Here is a 9,627-nt window from a genome sequence, read left to right on the forward strand (position 1 = left end):
ACTCGATGGCAACATTTGAGTGTTGGGTCGGAATGCAGCTGAGATTCGGCGGTTTTTCTATAAACATTTCCTTTTCAGAAGATATTTACCATACTAATTTTGTTCAAAATAGTGAAGCAGAAAGCAGCAACATTGCTTTGAATAATTTGATCATTATATAAATTAAATCAAGCAACCAAGCTCGTGGTAGAAATATTAAATAGTCTCGATACTTTGATTATTACAAAATAAATGGAGCAACCAAATACGTAGACAAACATTGCGCAGTCTACATATTTTGAATCTTTCTAACCAATGAAAAGGCACAAAGTGACTCTCATTGAACTAAATTCCTATCCATCATATATTGAAAGTGCATCTCAAAAGCATGTAAATAATCTTAATATTATTTATTTCTCTAAATCGGTGAGTAGGCATCATGGCTTCTCCATGAGACGCAACACAGTGTCATGGGCAAATTCTTTAACTTGGTGACGTTCGGCTTCATCAAAAAGCAGACAATTACATAGGCCTATAAACAAAAAAACTTTTGGATTAGTGTTATATATGAGAAACTAAATCAATGAATTATCCCAAAAGAACCTCACCTTGAAATGCATACGCCTGACTACAAAATAGGACAGAATACCATTTGGTTGAATTCAGTAGTGGACTCAACCTATCATGCACGAGCAAAAAATGTAATAACTAAAAGTTTAATTAGTCAATAAATATGAGGACATCGGTAATGCAGTACCTCTCCTTCTATTCATTTGTACATGGAGGGTAGCTAAAGTGTGCAACTCTGATGCTGCTTGCCACCATTCCCATATGTGACGCAATAGGTGTGGTTCCTTGACGTTTATTATGATGCACTTGTACCTACGGGTTACAAAATTGATTAGGATCGACCAATGATAAATTTTTCAAACTACTACTATCTCTCACAACTAAACAAGTACCTTTTATTCATCACCACCACATTTCTGTACAGGCGCATCTGGAAGTCATCCCTTCCTTAGATATTGGACACATACACAACCATACCAATGACAACACAAACGATATGTATTGATGGAATAAGAGCATGAACAGTTAACTACAAGATTTTAAATACAGGCATATGAGCTATACCTGCAAAAATGGACGGACTAATCCTGATCGTATACATCCTCAATTTCCATAAAGGTATGAGGACACTGAGCAATTCAGATAGTTTTCTGTGGTGAATTAACCATAGTTTATGGAGATAGAACGACATAGTAGTGTCGATGTGGGACCCATGGGATACACTGCAAGGAAGAGAGGAGATCTAGTTTGATTAGGATTCCTCCCATGTAATCCTAGTAGTAATACTACCATGTAATCCTACTAGGACTCTACATTATAAACCGACTAGGACTCTGGCCTCCTGACTATATAAAGGAGGGCGGAGTTCCTAGACATAGGAGCAGAAGACTGAAACAACACAGCACTTTATAATCAATCCAACGCAAAGGCTGACGCCGACTGGACGTAGGGTTATTACTCGATCATGATCGAGGGTCCGAACCAGGATAAATCGACTGTCTCTTGCGTTTACCGTCGAGTTCTGCATACGCTGAAGCCTGAACATACTGCCCCGGGTACCCCCGTGGCAGGCTATCGGTGGTGAAACATCGACAGCTGGCGCGCCAGGTAGGGGCTTTCGGCGAATTTGCATCCGAGAGTTCGGCGGACCTCGACAACATGATCTTCTCGATGGGATCAACCTTCATCTTCGGTTCATAGATCTGCGAGACAGGCGACGTGAAGATCGATCGTACCAATCGTCAGAGCGATTTTGTTCTCAAGATACGTCTACTCCCCACCGCCAGAACATCAAGCTGCACCGTAGTTGATCCACGACAAATCGGCATCTGGCAGCGGCGCTGCACCCCGTCCGGCAAGATCTGCCTCCGATCGGACTCGAGGCGGAGTGGCGCACCACGTGTTGGCTCGGGCCCGCGTGGAGTCGGGATCAACTCGCGCTCGCTAGATTCCGTCCGGTCAATGGACCTTCAGTTAGATGCCGACTCCAACATGGTTTCGACTGATCACAAGATGCATCTTCGGACCAGCAAGCGAACAAGATGCATCTTTGGATCAGCAAGCCAACAACCAGAGAAGGCGTGCGATCTATCTACAAAGCATGATTTGGTGTGGAGTCAAGTAGACGGCCCTGCTTTTTCATCCTCTAAACAAGAATCACGCATGTATGTATGCGTGCATCACGCATACACATACACCTGTTGCTAATCTATGCTCTCGAGACCTGCCACCAACACGAAGACACGACACGCTAAGCTACACGTCAAGCAAGCTAAGTCGGGTTTTTGTTCAATTAAATATTCTTGAATATCTATATATCTCGGGATATCTCTGTTTTCTTCGCAATCTTTTATGGCAGCTGCGACACTCGCCGGCGGCATCCATCATTGTCCACGGAGGAACTCGTCGTCAGCATGACGTGGCCCTCGAGGACAGCCTGTTGCGACCCTCTTCGTCCACACAGTCCGGGGTGACCCGGCCTCCGACAACATCATCACGACTACGGCTGTGCACCCATCAAGCCAGCCGACAAGCGAGCAGTTGAGTCTCTAGCGAGCCGTCCGAGCCGGGAGCGAGCCACCAGCGAGCCGTCGAGCGATTTATTCGAGCCACATACAAATTCTCGGATGTCATGACACACCTACTACTCCACGTGGCCGTCAATCAAGCTAAGTCATGGTTTAATATTTTTTCGAATATTCTTTAATCATCATATATCTCCGGATATTATCCATATGCCTCCACGGCTCTACTACAGTTGCATCCCCGACTACTAAAGTCTTCTCTTAACGGTTGTTAATTTACCTGGATTGCTGAGGCCTTAATCCGTGAAGCCTACTCGCCGGAAAGGTGCAAGAGGTGTTTAAACATAACAGACTACCTACCTAGGGAAATTACATAGCCTAATAAGAGTAAGACGCGAAAAAAATTAATATGTATTTTATAATACTGGGACATACTTCCAACTTGATATCTTGTATATCAATTATTACATACTTTCGTATGATTACTTTGCAGGGAACCATTTTCTGGACCACGTCATCAAATAAGGAGCTCGCCTACCGCTGGCTGCCTTACTTGGCAAGATTCTACATATCCTCAGAAGAGGTTTTCATTTCTTTGAACAACTCAGATTCAAGACCCTCCAACTTTTTGTTCCAAATAGCAAGAGGCTTGGGGGCTACACTCAGTGAGTGCACTTTTTCTTCAAAAAAGCGCACATCACTCTCAAAAAAGCACACACCACCCGAAGATCCCAAGAAGCGCTACATGGTTTCACTCAAGAAAGCACTCGGGCGACGCTTGTTCCTGCTCGGCAAGACCTGGAGGAACAAGACAAGGCTTCCGGAGTTCAACCATGAAGTGCTCGGGGGCTTGTCAATGCGGGACCCACGGGATACACCGCAAGGAAGAGAGGAGATCTAGTTTGATTAGGATTCCTCCCATGTAATCCTAGTAGTAATACTACCCTGTAATCCTACTATGACTCTACATTGTAAACCGACTAGGATTCTGGCCTCCTGACTATATAAAGGAAGGCGGAGTTCCTAGACATAGAGAGCAGAAGACTGAGACAACACAACACTTTACAATCAATCCAACGCAAAGGTTAACGCCGACTGGACGTAGGGCTATTACTCGATCATGATCGAGGGTCCAAACCAGGATAAATCGACTGTCTCTTGCGTTTACCGTCGAGTTCTGCATACGCTGAAGCCCGAACATACTGCCCCGGTTACCCCCGTGGCAGGCTATCGGTGGTGAAACATCGACAAGTAGTCAACACATAAACAGAGAATATAGCACAAGTGATCGGCACAAAGCCAACTCTCATGAATTCATAAGCTTCTCCTAGACCAAGAAAACTGTTGAACCTCATGGTGGATGAGCATGTGCATTTAGAGCTTATCTTTTTGGACCATGTCTAAAATTTTTGTCTACGGACAATTGTTATCTATCTGTTGGCTACAATGTTGTTACAGGGAACCAAAACAGAAGTGGTTGCCTACGCGATCAAACCATGAGGTTTGATAGTTTGCTTGGTCTAGGAGCTTATGACTTCATGAGAGTTGGCTTTGCACCTACTTATGTTGATCGCTTGCGCTACATTTTCTATTTATATGCTGACTACTATGTCATCCTATCTACACAAACTATGGTTAATGCACCACAGAGAACTATCTGGAATACTCAGTGTCCTCGCACCTTTATGGAAATCGAGGATGTATATGATCAGGATGAGTCCATTTTTGTAGGTATATCTCATACGCCTATATTTAAAATTATGTACTTAACTGTTCATGCTCCTATTCCATCAATACCTATTGTTTGTGTTTGTAGATGTCATTGGTATGGTTATATATGCGTCTGATATCAAAGAAAGGGATGACTTCCGAATACGTCCTTACAGACATGTGGTGGTGATGAATGAAAGGTATTTGTTCAGTTGTGAAAGATAGTAGTAGATTAAAAAATTTATCATTGGTTGATGCTAATCAATTTAGTAACTTGTAGGTACAAGTGCATCATAATAAACGTCAAGAAACCACAACTATTGCGTTACATATTTGAATGGCGGCAAGCGGCATCAGAGTTGCGCACTTTAACTGCCCTCCATGTACAAATGAATAGAAGGAGAGGTACTATGTTACCGATGTCCTCGTATCTATTGACTAATTAAAGTTTCAGTTATTACATTTTTTTGCTCGTGCATTATATGTGGAATGACCACTAGAATTCAACCAAATGGTATCCTGTCCTATTTGTATTTGTAATCAGGTATATGCATTTCAAGGTGAGGCTCTTTTGGGATAATTCATTGATTTAATTTCTCTGATATATCACTAATCCGAAAGTTTTTTTTTTGTTTATAGGCCTACATAATCGTCTGCTTGTTGATGAAGTCGAACGTCACCAAGTTGAAGAATTTGCCCATGACACTGTGTTGCGTCTCATGGAGAAGCCATGATGCCTACTCACCGATTTAGAGAAATAAATAATATTGAGATTATTTATACGTTTTTGACATGCACTTTCAATATATGATGGATAGGAATTTAGTTCAATAAGAGTCGGTTTGTGCCTTTTCATTGGTCAGAAAGATTCAAAATATGTAGACCGGGCAATGTTGCCTACGTATTTGGTTGCTCCATTTAGTTTGTAATAATCAAAGTATCTAGACTATTTAATATTTTTACCACAAGCTTGGCTGCTTGATTTAATTTGTATAATGATCAAATTATTCGAAGCAATGTTGCTGCTTTCTGCTTCACTATTTTCACAAAATTAGTACCAAAAATATCTTCTGAAAAGGAAATGTTTATAGAAACCGAATCTAGGCTGCATTCTGTCCAAACACTCAAATATTGCCATCGAATTCTCGCTGAGATGTCCCAACCACTGTACACCAAGAAAATTGTACCGATGATTCCAACATTTTTTATCTAAGCATGAGTTGGGAACCGTTTGGAACCTCAAAAGTTCTGACTCCATCCAAACCAGCCCAATCCATTACCCCGTAGCCCAAGACGCACATGAAAACTATCGCTCCCAACACAGAGCCATCCGACCACAATCCAAACTGTTTAACCCATTCCAGCCCAATCCATTAGCAGGGTACTTGTGGCTACACCCTGTATGTTTGTATGTCTGTTACGGCGTGTCTTGGACCTCAGGAAGTAGGGAGGAGAATGGAGGGCGTGTGAGAATGAACGGCGGCGGCGGACTGGCGGCGCCGTCTTCATCGCCGCAGGCCCGACAACAGGAATGCGATGAACAGGACGGCTGGGTGCCCAAGGGGAGAATATCTCCAATCCCAGGCTAAAAAATCATTAATTCCAAATGTTTAGGCCTATATAGGTACTGTCCCACGCTGACAAACTTGATAACAAATTCCTGAAATCACTCCTGACTCTAACAAACTGGTAACAAACCGAACGCTACGGAGAAATCACGCACGCTGTCCCTCAGCCACTCACGCTGGGCTGTCCTCTACGGTGATACGTGGTGCCGACCATAACATCTCTTCCCCCCTCGGGAAACAGCTCGTCCTCGAGCTAGAACGAAGGATGAGCAGCGCGGAAACCGTCCACCGGCTCCCATGTGGCCTCCGAGGCTGGCATGTCCACCCACTTGACGAGGATGTGCCAGACGCCGCGCCGCAGACTGGAGCGGAGAACGCGTTCGGGCAGCAAGAGGGCCCGACCGTGCTGAAGTGGGGGCAATGGCGGTGTAGCAGACGGCGGTGGAGAACCACGAAAGGGCTTGAGAACCCCCACGTGAAACACATCATGGATCCGAGCGCCGTCCGGCAGCCGAAGGCGGTACGCGACCTCGCCGATGCGCTCCAGGACTTGATAGGGACCTGCATATTTAGGACCAAGCTTGCCACGCGCGCCAGCTGTGAGGGACTGTCGATGGAGTAGGCGAAGCCACACCCAGTCCCCCACAGCGAACGTGACGTCCCTGTGGTTGGCGTCGTAGAAGCGGCGTGCATGTTCCTGGGCCTGCTGAAGCCGAGCTCGCACCTCCTCCAGGAATTCGTCGCGGTTAGCGAGCAAGGTTTCCACGGCCTCCGTCGATGCGCGTCCCGGCTCATAGGCGATGAGAGCCGGCGGTGGCCGCCCGTACACCACTGTGAACGGCGTAGTGCGCAGCGAGGTGTGGTAGGCCGTGTTGTAGCAGAATTCCGCCCACGGCAACCAGTCTAGCCAGTCGCGGGGGCGGTCGCCAGTGATATATCGCAGGTACATCCCGATCGTCTTGTTCACCGCCTCGGACTGGCCGTCCGTCTGCGGGTGAAACACGGTGCTCATGCGGAGTTGGACCCCGGCCATGCGGAACAAGTCACGCCACACGTGCCCCGTGAACACCGGGTCACAGTCACTGACGATGGACTCCGGAAATCCGTGGAGACGCACGATGTCGTTGAAGAACGCCCGGGCCACCGAAGTCGCCGTGTATGGGTGGCCCAGAGGGATGAAATGGGCGTACTTCGAGAACCTATCCACCACTGTCAGTAATACGCTCTTGCCATGTACCTTGGGTAGCGCTTCAACGAAGTCGATGGATATGTCCGTCCATACGCGCGTTGGCACGGGGAGCGGCTGGAGCAGGCCAGCAGGATGTAGCGCTTCGGTCTTGTTCCTTTGGCATGTGGAGCATGCCTGGACGTAGTCACGTACGGTACGGCGGTCGTGCTCGATGTAGAAGTCGCCGCGGAGCCGCTGCAGGGTCTTCTGGATGCCCTCAAGGGCGACAGTGTGAGCCGCCCGTAGAACGTCATCGAGGACGGCGGACGTCGCCGGAACGAACACCTTGCCATCCCGGAGCAGCAGGCCGTCCCGAACGCTCTAGAGATCGTCGTGAGCGCCCATGGCCATGGCGTCGCGGCGCTGGCGCAGGGCGTCGTCGGCCACGATCTCACGCCGCAGCTCGGTGAAGAGGTCAAAGCTGGCCACGAACAGCGTGGACAGAGTCAGCGCGGTCGCATCCGCCTCGGTGTGGCCACTGTCCGCTGTGACCGGCGCGTCGCCGTCGCGGCGCGACAGAGCGTCGGCGACGGTGTTCAGTCAGCCCAGCCTATACTCCACCCTGAAATCGTATCCGAACAACTTACTTATCTAGTGGTGTTGCGGGATCGTCGACAGCCTTTGGTCCAGCATGTACTTGAGGGCATAGTGATCCGTTCGCACGACGAAGGGGCGGCCCCAAAGATAGGGGCGCCAGTGCCGGACCGCCTGGACAAGGCCGATGAGCTCGCATTCGTAGGCCGCCACCTTGAGATGTCTGGCCGCGAATGGCTTGCTGAAGAAGGCCAAGGGTCCCGCGCCTTGGTGAAGAATGGCGCCGAACCCGACCCCGACGCGTCGCAGTCAACGATGAACGACGCGTCGAAATCCGGCAGATGGAGCACAGGGGCGCTGGACAAGGCGTGCTTGAGGGCATCAAATGCGTCTGTTGCAGCATCCGTCCACTGGAAGGCATTCTTGCGGAGTAGCTGCGTCAGTGGCGCTGCGATCGTGCCGAAGTGCTGAATAAAACGCCGGTAGTAACCGGCCAAGCCGAGGAAGCCCCTGAGGCCTCGGGCCGACCGCGGCTGTGGCCATGTCTGGACGGCGTCCATGGCGACATCGGCCGGTGTAATCACATGTCCCAATTATTGTATGGAGGAGGTTGCGAAAGCACACTTGGATCGCTTCAGGTGCAGCCGGTGTTCCCTCAGCACGTCCAGGACAGCGCACAGGTGAAGTAGGTGCTCTGTCCAGGAGCTGTTGTATATTAAGATATCGTCGAAAAAGACTAGCACACAGCGGCGCAGGAACGGCTTCAAGACAAAGTTCATGAGGGCCTGGAAAGTGGATGGCGCATTTGACAATCCGAACGGCATCACCAGAAACTCAAAATGGCCATGATGCGTCCGGAACATCGTCTTTGGTACATCGTCCGCGTGAACCCAAACCTGGTGATATCCGGACCTCAGATCGAGCTTTGTGAAAAAATTGGTGCCATGGAGCTCATCCAACAGCTCCTCGACCACTGGGATGGGGAATTTATCCTTGACCGTGGCTGCATTGAGCGCTCTATAATCAACACAAAAGCGCCATGTTGCATCTGCTTTCTTGACCAGCAGAACGGGTGCCGAGAAAGGTGATGTGTTGGGCCTGATGATGCCTTGGCAGAGCATGGCGTCGCACTGTGCTTCGAGTTCATCCTTTTGAAGCTGCGGATACCTGTACGGACGCACTGCCACCGGTTCTGTTGCGAGTTTGAGGTGGATCCGGTGGTCACAGGGCCTCGCCGGTGGTAGGACGACTGGCTCAGCGAACACATCGTTGTAGGAGTCTAGGAGGCGGTCCAGGAGGACAGAGTCCTCCAGATGAGAGGTAGCCCGTGCGGCATGTCGACGACCAATCGGCTAGACGTCCCATCTGGTGGAGCCGATGCCTCGCCAAAACACGCGCTTGCCGTGGTGCCAAAATGCCATGCAAAGGTCGTCGAAATCCCAGAGGATTGAGCCCAGCGTGTGCAACCACTTTACCCCCAGGACCATGTCATAGCAGTCCAGAGGTATAAAGTAGCAGTCCACCTGAAAATACTCGTCGCCGATGTGGATGGTGACGTCGCGGGCGAGGCCACGGCACGTGACGCGGTCACCGTTGGCCACGACCACGTGCGCGCTGCGGCTGTCGTGGAAGTGGAGGCCTGCACGGCACGCAGTCGACTCGCTGACGAAGTTGTGCGTTGAACCGGAGTCGACGAGGGCAGTGAATTCATCGTTGCCAATCCGCACCCTCAGCTGCATGGTGTCCTCATATCGAATCCCGGTGATGGCGTGAAGGGATATCATTGGGGCGTCCGGGTCGAACGGGGCAGCCTGCCCGCCCTGCTCGACGGCTGGTTCGGACGCGACCGGAGTGTCATCCTCTGGCTCCTCGACCACATAGTCCGACACCTCCAGGTAGAACAGATGCTGGCACTGATGGCCACGCACGTACTGCTCGTCACAATTGTAACACAAGCCAAGTTTGCGGCGGTCTGCCATCTCAGACGGCGTAAGCATCTAGAAGGGGCGCGGCG

General features: G+C 49.5%; 1 long non-coding RNA gene across 1 annotated transcript; it reads right to left on the bottom strand.

Moving 5' to 3' along the window:
* Positions 1 to 262: 262 nt before the first annotated feature.
* On the bottom strand, positions 263 to 1,372 carry LOC136485363 (uncharacterized). Its single transcript, XR_010766431.1, has 4 exons — positions 942 to 1,372; positions 737 to 861; positions 588 to 658; positions 263 to 511 (listed from the first exon to the last, which is right to left on the bottom strand). It is a non-coding gene; the product is annotated as an uncharacterized lncRNA (long non-coding RNA).
* Positions 1,373 to 9,627: the final 8,255 nt, after the last annotated feature.

This window comes from Miscanthus floridulus, chromosome 10, assembly GCF_019320115.1.
Source record: "Miscanthus floridulus cultivar M001 chromosome 10, ASM1932011v1, whole genome shotgun sequence".
NCBI classification, from domain to species: Eukaryota; Viridiplantae; Streptophyta; class Magnoliopsida; order Poales; family Poaceae; genus Miscanthus; species Miscanthus floridulus.